Here is a 15,594-nt window from a genome sequence, read left to right on the forward strand (position 1 = left end):
GTAGCAGTGGCAGGTTTCTTGGCCTGCTTACCTTTGTTCCAGCCTTGCATTGGCCTCCAGGCTGGCTTGGCTTGAGAAGTATTACCCTCTTGATTATAGGATGTAGCACTTGGGGCTGGTCCGTTTCTGCGAAAGGGACGAAAATTAGGTTTATTTTTGGCCTTGAAAGACCTATCCTGAGGAAGGGCGTGGCCCTTGCCCCCAGTGATATCAGAAATAATCTCTTTCAAGTCAGGGCCAAACAGCGTTTTCCCCTTGAAAGGAATGTTAAGCAATTTGTTCTTGGAAGACGCATCCGCTGACCAAGATTTTAGCCAAAGCGCTCTGCGCGCCACAATAGCAAACCCAGAATTTTTCGCCGCTAATCTAGCCAATTGCAAAGTGGCATCTAGGGTGAAAGAGTTAGCCAATTTGAGAGCATGAATTCTGTCCAAAATCTCCTCATAAGAAGAATCTTTATTGAGCGCCTTTTCTAGTTCATCGAACCAGAAACACGCTGCTGTAGTGACAGGAACAATGCATGAAATTGGTTGTAGAAGGTAACCTTGCTGAACAAACATCTTTTTAAGCAAACCCTCTAATTTTTTATCCATAGGATCTTTGAAAGCACAACTATCTTCTATGGGTATAGTGGTGCGTTTGTTTAGAGTAGAAACCGCCCCCTCGACCTTGGGGACTGTCTGCCATAAGTCCTTTCTGGGGTCGACCATAGGAAACAATTTCTTAAATATAGGGGGAGGGACGAAAGGTATGCCGGGCCTTTCCCATTCTTTATTTACAATGTCCGCCACCCGCTTGGGTATAGGAAAAGCTTCGGGGGGCCCCGGGACCTCTAAGAACTTGTCCATTTTACATAATTTCTCTGGAATGACCAAATTCTCACAATCATCCAGAGTAGATAACACCTCCTTAAGCAGGGCGCGAAGATGTTCCAATTTAAATTTAAATGTAATCACATCAGGTTCAGCTTGTTGAGAAATTTTCCCTGAATCTGAAATTTCTCCCTCAGACAAAACCTCCCTGGCCCCCTCAGACTGGTGTAGGGGCACTTCAGAACCAATATCATCAGCGTCCTCATGCTCTTCAGTATTTTCTAAAACAGAGCAGTCGCGCTTTCGCTGATAAGTGGGCATTTTGGCTAAAATGTTTTTGATAGAATTATCCATTACAGCCGTTAATTGTTGCATAGTAAGGAGTATTGGCGCACTAGATGTACTAGGGGCCTCCTGTGTGGGCAAGACTGGTGTAGACGAAGGAGGGGATGATGCAGTACCATGCTTACTCCCCTCACTTGAGGAATCATCTTGGGCATCATTTTCTCTAAATTTTGTGTCACATAAATCACATCTATTTAAATGAGAAGGAACCTTGGCTTCCCCACATACAGAACACAGTCTATCTGGTAGTTCAGACATGTTAAACAGGCATAAACTTGATAACAAAGTACAAAAAACGTTTTAAAATAAAACCGTTACTGTCACTTTAAATTTTAAACTGAACACACTTTATTACTGCAAATGTGAAAAAGTATGAAGGAATTGTTCAAAATTCACCAACATTTCACCACAGTGTCTTAAAGCCTTAAAAGTATTGCACACCAAATTTGAAAGCTTTAACCCTTAAAATAACGGAACCGGAGCCGTTTTTATATTTAACCCCTTTACAGTCCCTGGTATCTGCTTTGCTGAGACCCAACCAAGCCCAAAGGGGAATACGATACCAAATGACGCCTTCAGAAAGTCTTTTCTATGTATCAGAGCTCCTCACACATGCATCTGCATGTCATGCTTCCCAAAAACAAGTGCGCAATAGAGGCGCGAAAATGAGGCTCTGCCTATGATTAGGGAAAGCCCCTAGAGAATAAGGTGTCCAAAACAGTGCCTGCCGGTTATTTTACATAATTCCCAAGAATAAAATAATTCCTCAAAGCTATGAAGTATAAAATATGCTTATATATTCAATCGTTTTAGCCCAGAAAATGTCTACAGTCTTAAAAGCCCTTGTGAAGCCCTTTTTTTTTTTATGTAATAAAAATGGCTTACCGGATCCCATAGGGAAAATGACAGCTTCCAGCATTACATCGTCTTGTTAGAAATGTGTCATACCTCAAGCAGCAAAAGTCTGCTCACTGTTTCCCCCAACTGAAGTTAATTCCTCTCAACAGTCCTGTGTGGAAACAGCCATCGATTTTAGTAACGGTTGCTAAAATCATTTTCCTCTTACAAACAGAAATCTTCATCTCTTTTCTGTTTCAGAGTAAATAGTACATACCAGCACTATTTTAAAATAACAAACTCTTGATTGAATAATAAAAACTACAGTTAAACACCAAAAAACTCTAAGCCATCTCCGTGGAGATGTTGCCTGTACAACGGCAAAGAGAATGACTGGGGAAGGCGGAGCCTAGGAGGGATCATGTGACCAGCTTTGCTGGGCTCTTTGCCATTTCCTTTCCTGTTGGGGAAGAGAATATCCCACAAGTAAGGATGACGCCGTGGACCGGACACACCTATGTTGGAGAAAATATTAACCCTTTATGCAATCTAGTAAAAACTTCTGATAACACTAGGGTTACTGCTTACCCTTCCCCTTATGGGGACACTGTCAGCCTTTCTGAGTTAACAAAGTCTATGCAGAAAATATGACTGAACATACCTCATTGCTGTATAGCAAGAAACCATTCCTCACACTGTAGTTTTCCTGTACTCCTCAGCTTCTGTGGGAACAGCAGTGGACCTTAGTTACAAATGCTAAGATCATCATCCTCCAGGCAGAAATCTTCATCTATGTCCTGCCTGAGAGTAAATAGTACAACACCGGTACCATTTAAAAATAACAAACACGGGGGGCGGAGCCAACTGCCGAAGTGATCAGTCGCACATAGCAAGAGCTCCTGATTATCTTTCATTAAAATGGCATTATTTGCCTGAAAACCACACTATTTTACATCCTTTGTAGATAGCTCAGAGACCACTGCTGCCTACTCAGTACTGGTATACATAAGGAGCGTTAACACGGCAGGAAAAGACCCTGAAGCCTACTTTACACAGCATACAGCAGAGGCGCGAGGCGCCATCTTGGCTCATGGATGCTCTTTCCTACTAATCCCCTTGTAACATTGTTGTCGGCTGATCGCTTGGTGCATAATGGAGAGTCTGAATAGATGGGAATCTGAAGTGGCACAACTCCTAGATGACCATTTCAGGGACTTAAAAAAGGACTTGGAGTTCGTCCTTGACAAGCTGTACATATTCCTACCCAGCCAGACATCGATGGCGAAACCATCAAACCCGGCTGATTACCCTCCTTTACAGAGCATAGCTCCAGACGCCACTGGGGAACTGACTACCAAACAGAGAGATGCAGCTACTGGATTGTGCATGCAGGGCCCTACGGAAACACCTGACAGTATTCACGGGCAGCTGCTAGAGAATGATGACCCAGAGGCTGGTATGTTATCTATACTATGGATACCAGGCACGCATCTACCTACCCCAAACGCTGCCCAAAACAAAAAGAAAGCGGCTGCACTCCGGGAGCAGGATCGGAGCTACTCACGGACACGGAAGGCCAGTCCAGCAAAAGTCCCAGCCTGGTGGACCGCTAACAGTAAACAAGCTCAGCGGAAGAGAGTCAGGTGGAATGCTCGCTATAACGGTGTCGGGACCAAAACCAAGACAACACGAAGGGCCGCATCTGCAGTGACACTAGTCCCTCACAGCTGGGGCTTGATCAATTTGGCTACACAATGCCGCAATACCCTGCTGAGAAGAATTCTAGACCTGTCTGGCTGTCCTAATATTCACAGGCCCTACATAAGAGAAGGCATTGGCTGAAACCTCTAATACCATAGGACGGACCCAAGGGCTCAATCAGACGGTCTTCCGGCAAGTCCCAATTGTGCTTATGACACAAACTGTTTTAGATACTTTTAAGGCGTTTTTCTTCTTTTTTCTTAGAACAATAAGGGGCCAAATATTTAGTTATAGATTATCCCTGTTTACCCCTTGTGAGGCCTAAGGTACATGAGGCTAGCTTCATCTAGCATTAGTTCAGCCCATAATGACTTAAGTGTAGCTCATATGCAGCGCTACATGATACGTGGATCTTTCAGACAAGATGTCATACAAGCACTTAAGAGACTGTTGAATAACTAATTTGACTCAGGAGGAAAGTGCTATTTGTTGTCTCCCATACGCATAGGGCAGAAACTTGGGACTCTAGCACAGTCACAAAGGATTTCCCTGTTAAATTGAGTCCCTTGTTATGTGGACGCTTAAGTATTAGGTGCGTTTTCACATATTAGGTAAACAGACAGTAATTTCAGCATTAGAATTATGTGTCTTTTGTACAGAGTTAATAATAAGGGAATACGCATAGGCTGATCCTTAGGGCTCTACTGACATAATAACCTTTCAGCAAGCAGCCTGGTCCAATATGCATATGATTAAGTTGCTTGCTACCTTAACGGTCTCTTATATAATCAATGGAGTTTAAATATCCAATTAGTATTATAATATGTTTTGACTCCCTTGTGCTAATACCTCATTTTCCTATATATTCTGAAGCCCTATGTTTGGCAATGTTGTTTGAATGTTTCTATATTGCCACCTCACCCTAACTAGTAAAGCACATAGCTTATTTCCCACTCCGACTGAGGCCCTGGTTATAGAACGAGACTATAATACCTAAGTTCTTTTTAAATATGATTCTTGTCTACTTAAAATCTATGATGATATACTGATGCTCCTATGATTGGAGGCCCTGTATGCTGAAGTCCTGACAAACTATGCAGCTAAAGGCTAGACTTATATGCTATTTAGTGGTATACTTATGACTGGCAGGCCTCCTGATATTCCAGTCATAAGCTGTTCCTATGTATCCTATGATTAAGTGCTGCATAGCACGAAACATGTAAGGATTTGCTCCCCCTGCACTTGTGAAGCTTGTACTGTGCTGTGCTTGTCTACCTGTTTTAAACGACTTGAAATAAACTTTTTGGATTTTATGGACAGTGGATTAAGAGTGCTGCTTCCTTGTACTCTTTACTATTGAATAAGCTGTTCCTACCTTATTTACAGGACTTATTATCCATCACCTTACATTGTTATTAATATCTTAAGGTAACTACAATGCTCCCATTATATGCTCTAGTATTGAAGATATGATACATCATGAGTATTTGTTTACACACACATATATATATATATTTATCTTTTCATGATAGTTACAGAATTATGCTTGTTCTTTGTTTGTCTTTTAGTAACCTAATTCTTTACTACTTAGCTTTAGAAATTTACTTTACTTTTCAACATTATACGGAATGCAGGACAGATAAGTGTTTGGTGTTTACTCCATGCCTAATACTGATAATTAAGTGAGAGCCGTTACCACCGGGAGTTTCTATAGCCTTACATTGCAGGATTACAGATGCAGTGTAGGAGGATTGGAGATGCCTAGCTTACTACAGTACTGCATTATTTAAGCTACTTTTTAATTGAGGTGCTACTATAGTCTCTCTCAATATCCTAGTCAGCCCCTTCTGATTCATAGTTTAATAAGCAGATCTTTGACATAAAACAAACCGCACTACCTTCTTAAAAGGCTAAAATACACGGAATGAGAACAACTTGTAATCTGCTGCCGAGTCATGATTAGATTCTTGCTCCCAGAGGATAGGGTCTAGGACAATTTAGGTATAGAAATATAGCTTTCCTTTATGACAGCACTGAAATAAGTGTAGTGTTAAAGATAGTTACAAGATTCTTCAACCCCTACTTAACAACTGGGTGAGAGATTGTATTATATGCTTAGAACTTTATCACTTCATATGGTTATTATTGCCCTGCATGTATATATCTTATTATAAGGGGGTAAGCAATGTCCATGAGTAATTTAAATGAGAACTCTCATCCCTCACCTAACAAATGCTTCGTTTCCAAGAAAATTTTTATATTATTTCGAAACTTCAAAATACCCATAAGGTCTTAATGAGCAGGCTGGTCCTGCACTATTCATACCAGACATTATCTCCTCTCTCACTGTATCTTAAATAAGTTAAGGAAATTTTACCAACTCTCTAAGTTTCGACAGCTAGGTTATATCCTACTAGACATAATATAGGCATTACATGTAAATCGGCACTTTCTGTCCCTGTATTTACTAGTCATTCAGTTGCTCATGAGACTCTCCATATAGATAGGATGTTTAGACAAGCTTGTTTTGTGCCTCTAGGCAATAGTTTCCCATGTTCTTATATGAATACATCGTATATAGTGGAGCAAAACTTTATCTGCAACCCTCATATCTTTAGTTTTGCATTGCCATTAGCCTGAGAACAAGGAACTTATAGCCCCACTATGCCAGACAAACTACTGGTCTCATGTGTAACCCACTCCTTTCTAACTCCTCCTTAGGGTCTCATAGGTCCCGATATTGTTATGTAGGGTAATATTGCTCTGTATGGCTATAGCCTGCTTATGTAACTCATATAACTTACTACATATAAATTCCCACCTCCTCCCCCCAAAAAATCTAAACTCTAATGCGTTTCCTTGTTTAGGAAAACTAAATACGCAGCTTCTCTTGCCTATGCCGCAACCCTTACCATTCCTTTAATAGCAATTCTTACACTCTAATACAGTGCTGATCTTATCTTCCCCACTGGGCTTAGTAAGATAGGTCAGCTACATTCAATCTTTACCTAGTTTAGTAAGACTTTTTATTATACTCCCTCTAAAGATTATCAAAATGTATTAGGGCCCATATGTGGCTCATTGTAGCATGAGAGGGACTTGCATCACCTAAAAAGAGGTTTCAGTTTTGCCTATTAATAATCATAGTTACTGTTATTTTTAATGTTATGCAGGAATGCAGGCAAATGTATGATTATACAGAATGTATATGTACTTTGTTTCAAAGTCTCTATTACATGTATATCTAATTTTTGTACTGTGCAATAACCTCAATAAACATTTAAAAAATAAAATAAAAAAAATAAAAAAATAACAAACAATTGATTGAAGATAAAATAAAACTTTATTTATGATGAAAGACAGCACCTCTTAGGGTTGCCACCCGTCCCTTAAAATACAGAACACTTATAAGTTATACATGCTGTAGGGTGTGCAGGAGGAATATAAATAGTGCTGTCCAGAAACACAATACATGTTCCTCCCTGCACACCCTGCAGCATGTGTAACTCATAAGTGTCCAGGAAAACATGGCTGAGGTGGCAACACTAGCACCTCTGGTAATGTCCTGGGGCACAGGAAAGGATCAGCCAAATCCCAATTCAATATCCAAATAAATCATTTTCCAGCCTCCAGTAAAAAGGTTAAAAGACCTTTATTTTCTCTTTGCAGGGTCCGTCATACAAACAACAACGTTTCAAACCGCAACCTGGTTCTTAATCAGTGTACAGGTGTGCCTTTTATACCTGACAGGTATTTGTCAGTCTGTACAATTCTGCCATCTTGTGGTCGATTATTAAAATTACATGTGCTTAACAAAATATTTCATCTTTCTTTATATCCTGAACATTTTAAATACTTACTAGTATTTCAGAATTATATTTCTTGTCTATTTTGTATTTGCCACATGATTATTATAAAACATCTAGTTACATTTACATTAAAAACAAACCTATACACATTATTTAATCAGAATCAAATGCTACAATATTAACTTATCTATCAGAGGAACAATGACCAGTCCAAATCCTTATTAAGACCATGTGGTATAAGGGTGTTTAATTTATTAATCCAGAACATTTCTCTCCTCTTTAATAACTGATCCCTGTCACCTCCTCTCCTGGGTCTGTCAATTTGTTCTGTCACCTGAAATCGTAGTTGGCTGATGTTATGGCCCATGGAGAGGAAGTGACAGGAAACTGGGGCTTCCCTATTTTTTGTCCTAATGTAGTCAAACCCACAGACAAAAATAAAATACTGCAATTTGATAGTTTTCATTCAGAAAATACAATAAAGGCTATACCCAGAAGCCAATTTGAAAGAGTTAAAAGAATTATCACAGACAAAGAAAAATGCAATTTAAGATTAAATGAAATGGCAGAAAAATTCAAAAGAAGAGGTTACCCAGAAAAATTAGTTATGGAACAATTAGAATATACTAAAGATAATGAGAGAAAACCCAAAAAAGACAACAGAATGATATTTGTGACACAGTATAACACCTTAGGACCAAAAATATCACGCATCATCAACAGATATTGGCACATACTAAGGGATTGTAATCCTCAAGTTGAGGATTTTAAAAACATTCCTATGACAGCTTATAAAAAAACTAAAAATGTAAGAGATCTATTAGTGCGTGCCGATATAGGTAGTGAAAAAAAGATATCACAAACAAAAATAGGGTCAGACAATACAGGGTGTGATCCTTGCTTACACTGCAGTCATTGTAGTTCCATAATAAAAGGGAAAAATGTATTTCATCCAACAAATGGAACTAAATATCCAATAAATAAAATTTAACATGTAGAAGCACATATGCCATATATCTTATTAAATGTCCATGTGCCAGAATTTATATCGGAGAAACGAGTAGGGAAGTCAGAACCAGGATTACTGAACATAAATCCAACATTAGGACAAAAAATAGGGAAGCCCCAGTTTCCTGTCACTTCCTCTCCATGGGCCATAACATCAGCCAACTACGATTTCAGGTGACAGAACAAATTGACAGACCCAGGAGAGGAGGTGACAGGGATCAGTTATTAAAGAGGAGAGAAATGTTCTGGATTAATAAATTAAACACCCTTATACCACATGCTCTTAATAAGGATTTGGACTGGTCATTGTTCCTCTGATAGATAAGTTAATATTGTAGCAATATCTGGAGTAGCATTTGATTCTGATTAAATAATGTGTATAGGTTTGTTTTTAATGTAAATGTAACTAGATGTTTTATAATAATCATGTGGCAAATACAAAATAGACAAGAAATATAATTCTGAAATACCAATAAGTATTTAAAATGTTCAGGATATAAAGAAAGATGAAATATTTTGTTAAGCACATGTAATTTTAATAATCGACCACAAGATGGCAGAATTGTACAGACTGACAAATACCTGTCAGCTATAAAAGGCACACCTGTACACTGATTAAGAACCAGGTTGCGGTTTGAAACGTTGTTGTTTGTATGACGGACCCTGCAAAGAGAAAAACATAATTTATGTAAGAACTTACCTGATAAATTAATTTCTTTCATATTAGCAAGAGTCCATGAGCTAGTGACGTATGGGATATACAATCCTACCAGGAGGGGCAAAGTTTCCCAAACCTCAAAATGCCTATAAATACACCCCTCACCACACCCACAATTCAGTTTAACGAATAGCCAAGAAGTGGGGTGAAAAAAAAATGCGAAAGCATATAAAATAAGGAATTAGAATAATTGTGCTTTATACAAAATCATAACCACCATAAAAAAGGGCGGGCCTCATGGACTCTTGCTAATATGAAAGAAATGAATTTATCAGGTAAGTTCTTACATAAATTATGTTTTCTTTCATGTAATTAGCAAGAGTCCATGAGCTAGTGACGTATGGGATAATGACTACCCAAGATGTGGATCTTTCCACACAAGAGTCACTAGAGAGGGAGGGATAAAATAAAGACAGCCAATTCCTGCTGAAAGTAATCCACACCCAAAATAAAGTTTAACGAAAAAACATAAGCAGAAGATTCAAACTGAAACCGCTGCCTGAAGTACTTTTCTACCAAAAACTGCTTCAGAAGAAGAAAATACATCAAAATGGTAGAATTTAGTAAAAGTATGCAAAGAGGACCAAGTTGCTGCTTTGCAGATCTGGTCAACCGAAGCTTCATTCCTAAACGCCCAGGAAGTAGAAACTGACCTAGTAGAATGAGCTGTAATTCTCTGAGGCGGAGTTTTACCCGACTCAACATAGGCAAGATGAATTAAAGATTTCAACCAAGATGCCAAAGAAATGGCAGAAGCTTTCTGGCCTTTTCTAGAACCGGAAAAGATAACAAATAGACTAGAAGTCTTACGAAAAGATTTCGTAGCTTCAACATAATATTTCAAAGCTCTAACAACATCCAAAGAATGCAACGATTTCTCCTTAGAATTCTTAGGATTAGGACATAATGAAGGAACCACAATTTCTCTACTAATGTTGTTGGAATTCACAACTTTAGGTAAAAATTCAAAAGAAGTTCGCAACACCGCCTTATCCTGATGAAAAATCAGAAAAGGAGACTCACAAGAAAGAGCAGATAATTCAGAAACTCTTCTGGCAGAAGAGATGGCCAAAAGGAACAAAACTTTCCAAGAAAGTAATTTAATGTCCAATGAATGCATAGGTTCAAACGGAGGAGCTTGAAGAGCTCCCAGAACCAAATTCAAACTCCAAGGAGGAGAAATTGACTTAATGACAGGTTTTATACGAACCAAAGCTTGTATAAAACAATGAACATCAGGAAGAATAGCAATCTTTCTGTGAAAAAGAACAGAGAGAGCAGAGATTTGTCCTTTCAAAGAACTTGCGGACAAACCCTTATCTAAACCATCCTGAAGAAACTGTAAAATTCTCGGTATTCTAAAAGAATGCCAGGAAAAATGATGAGAAAGACACCAAGAAATATAAGTCTTCCAGACTCTATAATATATCTCTCGAGATACAGATTTACGAGCCTGTAACATAGTATTAATCACAGAGTCAGAGAAACCTCTGTGACCAAGAATCAAGCGTTCAATCTCCATACCTTTAAATTTAAGGATTTCAGATCCTGATGGAAAAAAGGACCTTGTGACAGAAGGTCTGGTCTTAACGGAAGAGTCCACGGTTGGCAAGAGGCCATCCGGACAAAATCCGCATACCAAAACCTGTGAGGCCATGCCGGAGCTACCAGCAGAACAAACTAGCATTCCTTCAGAATCTTGGAGATTACTCTTGGAAGAAGAACTAGAGGCGGAAAGATATAGGCAGGATGATACTTCCAAGGAAGTGATAATGCATCCACTGCCTCCGCCTGAGGATCCCGGGATCTGGACAGATACCTGGGAAGTTTCTTGTTTAGATGGGACGCCATCAGATCTATTTCTGGAAGTTCCCACATTTGAACAATCTGAAGAAATACCTCTGGGTGAAGAGACCATTCGCCCGGATGCAACGTTTGGCGACTGAGATAATCCGCTTCCCAATTGTCTACACCTGGGATATGAACCGCAGAGATTAGACAGGAGCTGGATTCCGCCCAAACCAAAATTCGAGATACTTCTTTCATAGCCAGAGGACTGTGAGTCCCTCCTTGATGATTGATGTATGCCACAGTTGTGACATTGTCTGTCTGAAAACAAATGAACGATTCTCTCTTCAGAAGAGGCCAAAACTGAAGAGCTCTGAAAATTGCACGGAGTTCCAAAATATTGATCGGTAATCTCACCTCCTGAGATTCCCAAACTCCTTGTGCCGTCAGAGATCCCCACACAGCTCCCCAACCTGTGAGACTTGCATCTGTTGAAATTACAGTCCAAGTCGGAAGCACAAAAGAAGCCCCCTGAATTAAACGATGGTGATCTGTCCACCATGTTAGAGAGTGTCGAACAATCGGTTTTAAAGATATTAATTGAGATATCTTCGTGTAATCCTTGCACCATTGCTTCAGCATACAGAGCTGAAGAGGTCGCATGTGAAAACGAGCAAAGGGGATCGCGTCCGATGCAGCAGTCATAAGACCTAGAATTTCCATGCATAAGGCTACCGAAGGGAATGATTGTGACTGAAGGTTTCGACAAGCTGCAATCAACTTTAGACGTCTCTTGTCTGTTAAAGACAGAGTCATGGACACTGAATCCATCTGGAAACCCAGAAAGGTTACCCTTGTCTGAGGAATCAAAGAACTTTTTGGTAAATTGATCCTCCAACCATGATCTTGAAGAAACAACACAAGTCGATTCGTATGAGATTCTGCTAAATGTAAAGACTGAGCAAGTACCAAGATATCGTCCAAATAAGGAAATACCACAATACCCTGTTCTCTGATTACAGACAGCAGGGCACCGAGAACCTTTGTAAAAATTCTTGGAGCTGTAGCTAGGCCAAACGGCAGAGCCACAAACTGGTAATGCTTGTCCAGAAACGAGAATCTCAGGAACTGATAATGATCTGGATGAATCGGAATATGCAGATATGCATCCTGTAAATCTATTGTGGACATATAATTCCCTTGCTGAACAAAAGGTAAGATAGTCCTTACAGTTACCATCTTGAATGTTGGTATCCTTACATAATGATTCAATATTTTTAGATCCAGAACTGGTCTGAAAGAATTCTCCTTCTTTGGTACAATGAAGAGATTTGAATAAAACCCCATCCCCTGTTCCAGAACTGGAACTGGCATAATTACTCCATTCAACTCTAGATCTGAAACACATTTCAGAAATGCTTGAGCTTTTACTGGATTTACTGGGACACGGGAAAGAAAAAATCTCTTTGCAGGAGGTCTCAACTTGAAACCAATTCTGTACCCTTCTGAAACAATGCTCTGAATCCAAAGATTGTGAACAGAATTGATCCAAATTTCCTTGAAAAAACGTAACCTGCCCCCTACCAGCTGAGCTGGAATGAGGGCCGCACCTTCATGTGGACTTAGAAGCAGGCTTTGCCTTTCTAGCTGGCTTGGATTTATTCCAGACTGGAGATGGTCTCCAAACTGAAACTGCTCCTGAGGATGAAGGATCAGGCTTTTGTTCTTTGTTGAAACGAAAGGAACGAAAACGATTATTAGCCCTGTTTTTACCTTTAGATTTTTTATCCTGTGGTAAAAAAGTTCCTTTCCCACCAGTAACAGTTGAAATAATGGAATCCAACTGAGAACCAAATAATTTGTTACCCTGGAAAGAAATGGAAAGTAAAGTTGATTTAGAAGCCATATCAGCATTCCAAGTTTTAAGCCATAAAGCTCTTCTAGCTAAAATAGCTAGAGACATAAACCTGACATCAACTCTGATAATATCAAAAATGGCATCACAGATAAAATTATTAGCATGCTGAAGAAGAATAATAATATCATGAGAATCACGATGTGTTACTTGTTGCGCTAAAGTTTCCAACCAAAAAGTTGAAGCTGCAGCAACATCAGCCAAAGATATAGCAGGTCTAAGAAGATTACCTGAACACAGATAAGCTTTTCTTAGAAAGGATTCAATTTTCCTATCTAGAGGATCCTTAAACGAAGTACCATCTGACGTAGGAATTGTAGTACGTTTAGCAAGGGTAGAAATAGCCCCATCAACTTTAGGGATCTTGTCCCAAAATTCTAATCTGTCAGACGGCACAGGATATAATTGCTTAAAACGTTTAGAAGGAGTAAATGAATTACCCAAATTATCCCATTCTTTGGAAATTACTGCAGAAATAGCATTAGGAACAGGAAAAACTTCTGGAATAACCACAGGAGCTTTAAATACCTTATCTAAACGTTTAGAATTAGTATCAAGAGGACCAGAATCCTCTATTTCTAAAGCAATTAGTACTTCTTTAAGTAAAGAACGAATAAATTCCATTATAAATAAATATGAAGATTTATCAGCATCAACCTCTGAGACAGAATCCTCTGAACCAGAGGAATCATCAGAATCAGAATGATGATGTTCAGTTAAAAATTCATCTGTAGGGAGAGAAGTTTTAAAAGATTTTTTACGTTTACTAGAAGGAGAAATAACAGACATAGCCTTCTTTATGGATTCAGAAACAAAATCTTTTATATTATCAGGAACATTCTGCACCTTAGATGTTGAAGGAACTGCAACAGGCAATGGTACTTTACTAAAGGAAATATTATCTGCTTTAACAAGTTTGTCATGACTATCAATACAAACAACAGCTGGAGGAATAGCTACCAAAAGTTTACAGCAGATACACTTAGCTTTGGTAGATTCAGCACTTGACAGCGATTTTCCTGTAGTATCTTCTGACTCAGATGCAACGTGAGACATCTTGCAATATGTAAGAGAAAAAACAACATATAAAGCAAAATTGATCAAATTCCTTAAATGACAGTTTCAGGAATGGGAAAAAATGCCAAAGGACAAGCTTCTAGCAACCAGAAGCAATAAAAAATGAGACTTAAATAATGTGGAGACAAAAGTGACGCCCATATTTTTTCGCGCCAAATAAGACGCCCACATTATTTGGCGCCTAAATGCTTTTTGGCGCCAAAAATGACGCCACATCCGGAACGCCGACATTTTTGGCGAAAAATAACGTCAAAAAATGACGCAACTTCCGGCGACACGTATGACGCCGGAAACGGAAATAGAATTTTTGCGCCAAAAAAGTCCGCGCCAAGAATGACGCAATAAAATGAAGCATTTTCAGCCCCCGCGAGCCTAACAGCCCACAGGGAAAAAGTCAAATTTTAAGGTAAGAAAAAATGTTAAATTAAAATGCATTATCCCAAATATGAAACTGACTGTCTGAAAATAAGGAAAGTTGAACATTCTGAGTCAAGGCAAATAAATGTTTGAATACATATATTTAGAACTTTATAAACAAAGTGCCCAACCATAGCTTGGAGTGTCACAGAAAAACAGAATTTATGTTTACCTGATAAATTACTTTCTCCAACGGTGTGTCCGGTCCACGGCGTCATCCTTACTTGTGGGATATTCTCTTCCCCAACAGGAAATGGCAAAGAGCCCAGCAAAGCTGGTCACATGATCCCTCCTAGGCTCCGCCTACCCCAGTCATTCGACCGACGTTAAGGAGGAATATTTGCATAGGAGAAACCATATGATACCGTGGTGACTGTAGTTAAAGAAAATAAATTATCAGTCCTGATTAAAAAACCAGGGCGGGCCGTGGACCGGACACACCGTTGGAGAAAGTAATTTATCAGGTAAACATAAATTCTGTTTTCTCCAACATAGGTGTGTCCGGTCCACGGCGTCATCCTTACTTGTGGGAACCAATACCAAAGCTTTAGGACACGGATGAAGGGAGGGAGCAAATCAGGTCACCTAAATGGAAGGCACCACGGCTTGCAAAACCTTTCTCCCAAAAATAGCCTCAGAAGAAGCAAAAGTATCAAACTTGTAAAATTTGGTAAAAGTGTGCAGTGAAGACCAAGTCGCTGCCCTACATATCTGATCAACAGAAGCCTCGTTCTTGAAGGCCCATGTGGAAGCCACAGCCCTAGTGGAAGGAGCTGTGATCCTTTCAGGAGGCTGCCGTCCGGCAGTCTCGTAAGCCAATCTGATGATGCTTTTAATCCAAAAAGAGAGAGGGGTAGAAGTTGCTTTTTGACCTCTCCTTTTACCAGAATAAACAACAAACAAGGAAGATGTTTGTCTAAAATCCTTTGTAGCATCTAAATAGAATTTTAGAGCGCGAACAACATCCAAATTGTGCAACAAACGTTCCTTCTTCGAAACTGGTTTCGGACACAGAGAAGGCACGACTATCTCCTGGTTAATGTTTTTGTTAGAAACAACTTTTGGAAGAAAACCAGGTTTAGTACGTAAAACCACCTTATCTGCATGGAACACCAGATAAGGAGGAGAACACTGCAGAGCAGATAATTCTGAAACTCTTCTAGCAGA

The 15,594-nt window shown here is 39.3% G+C and overlaps 1 protein-coding gene across 1 annotated transcript in view; it reads right to left on the reverse strand.

Annotated features, from left to right (window-relative positions):
• The window catches only part of TONSL (tonsoku like, DNA repair protein), a 388,651-nt gene that overhangs the window by 47,849 nt on the left and 325,208 nt on the right, over positions 1–15,594 (reverse strand). The gene's annotated exons all lie outside the window — the stretch shown is intronic.

Source organism: Bombina bombina, chromosome 5 (genome assembly GCF_027579735.1).
Source record: "Bombina bombina isolate aBomBom1 chromosome 5, aBomBom1.pri, whole genome shotgun sequence".
In the NCBI taxonomy this organism is placed as follows: domain Eukaryota; kingdom Metazoa; phylum Chordata; class Amphibia; order Anura; family Bombinatoridae; genus Bombina; species Bombina bombina.